Consider the following 2,184-nt stretch of genomic DNA (forward strand, 5'->3'; position numbering starts at 1 on the left):
TTGGGATAAGGAAAGTTGTTGTTGTTGTTGTTGTTGTTGTTGTTGTTGTTGTTGTTGTTATTATTATTATTATTATTATTATTATTATTATTATTATTATTATTATTATGAAAACTGATACATGTAAAAGAGAAAGAGGAATAAAACCCAAGAAACACAACTGATGCACGCTACAGTAGCTCACCACGTTCTGACTGATGCCAGACCCTGTCCCTGAGCAGTGATCAGCCCCTCCCAGGAACCCCCCCCCTCAGTTTATATACTGGGCATGACATTCTGTGCTATGGAATATCCCTTTGGAAATCTGGGTCAGCTGTCCAGGCTATGCTCCCTCCCAGCACCTCCTCACTGGCAGACCACGGAATGCTGAAAGTCCTTGGGGTAAACACTGCTGAGCAACAACCAAATCATCAGTGTGCTACCAACATTCTTCTCATGCTAAACCCAAAACACAGCTCTGTACCAGCTGCTAGGTAGAAAATTAACTCCAGCTGAAACCAGGACAGGCCTGAATGCCCTTCACCTACCCAGGTGTGTGTTTTCTCTCATCTGTGTTGCAAGGAAACTCCTGGTTGTGTCACTGTGCTGAGCTGTTGGGGCAGTTGGCTGTAACTCGTGCTTGTGCCTCTCCTGCCCCCGAGTACCTTCTGCCCAAGCCTCTCAGCTGAGGTGTACTTGAGGTAAGTGCTTGCATCGTCACTTTCTTCTGGTTGACCCACACACAAGCAGACAAGGAAGGACCACAAGAAATGCTTCTTTTTCAATTCAAGCACAGGGCTGGGAAGAGTCTTCCCAGCTCCCTTGAGAGACAATATTTGGTGGCTCAGGCCTAGGAGAGCAGAGTATGACTGATGGCAATAATGGTGATAATGATAATAATCACGGTTGTTGTTAAAAATAGGTTAGAAACTGTTGTAAAATAGTTGACAGATCGTTAAGCATGTACTGGTAGTTTGGTTATTATATTGTAAAAGGGGTTAAAAGGATAATTATAAGAAATACGGTACTCAATGTACCGTAATATACCAAAGTTAAGTGCAGCAGCCCCCAAGCGAAACGAGCCAGCCTGGACAGAGCTGTAATGGGCCAATCAAGCGCCTTAAACCTTCATGCAAACGAAGGATCCAAAAAGAAACCAATCCAAAGGGACAAAAAACAGGATAAAAAGGGGCTTCTGACCCACTGGATCTGTGCCGCTCCATCTGGGACATCACTACAACGCTGCTCCAGAAGAACCAGTGCCAGCATTGCAGCATCCTCGATGGGACCGCTCCTGCTGCTCCGCCTGCGGGCCCCCATGCTTTAGGCCTTTCCTTTTTTTATAATAAAAGCTGAAATCACTTTAGTACCGGGAGCCTGCTCTCATTTTTATCAGTTATCAGAGCCACACACAATCCATTCAGGCCTCTGAAATCATCGAGTCCAACCCATGACACCGGCTGGACCATGGCATATAGTGCCGGGTCCTGTCTTTCCTTAAACACCTCACGGGCATCCATCATCCAGCTCCATCTCGCTGGGCAGCCCATTCCAACATCGAATCACCTTTCTGTGAGGAAACTCCTCCTGAAGTACAACCTAAACCCCCACGTGCAGTTTAAGACTTTGTCCTCTCATCCTGTTACCTGGGAGAAGAGGCCGACCCCCCCTCCCGGCTGCAGCCTCCTTTCGGGGAGTTGTAGAGCGATAAAGCCCTCCCGAGACCCCATTTCTCCAGGCCGAGCACCCCCAGCTCCCTCAGCTGCTCCACATGGGATTTGTTCTCCTGACCCTTCACCAGCTCCAGTGCCCTTCTCCGGACTCGCTCCAGCAGCCCGCTATCCTTCCCTCCGGCCCCGAGCGCCGCTCCCTCCGCTCCAAGCCCGGAGCGCTCCCGGCGGCGGGCCGCGCCCACAGCGCCCCCTAGCGCCCACAGCGCCCCCTAGCGCCCACAGCGCCCCCTAGCGGCCACAGCGCCCCCTAGCGGCCACGGGCGGGGCCGTTCCGTCCCCGCGGGGCGCGCGCGGCTCCCGGCGCCGGCAGCCGGGCGGGGCGGGCCGGGGCAGCAGGGGGCGGGGCCTCCCGCGGCCGCCGGAAGTGACGGACAGCCCGGTGGGGCGGGGCGGGGTGGGCGGCGCGTGGGGGATGCGCGAGCGGCGGCGGCGGATCCCGAGCGGGGCTGCGGCGGGGGGCGGGGGCGGCCGC

Source organism: Fringilla coelebs (assembly GCF_963513975.1).
Source record: "Fringilla coelebs genome assembly, chromosome: 1".
NCBI classification, from domain to species: Eukaryota; Metazoa; Chordata; class Aves; order Passeriformes; family Fringillidae; genus Fringilla; species Fringilla coelebs.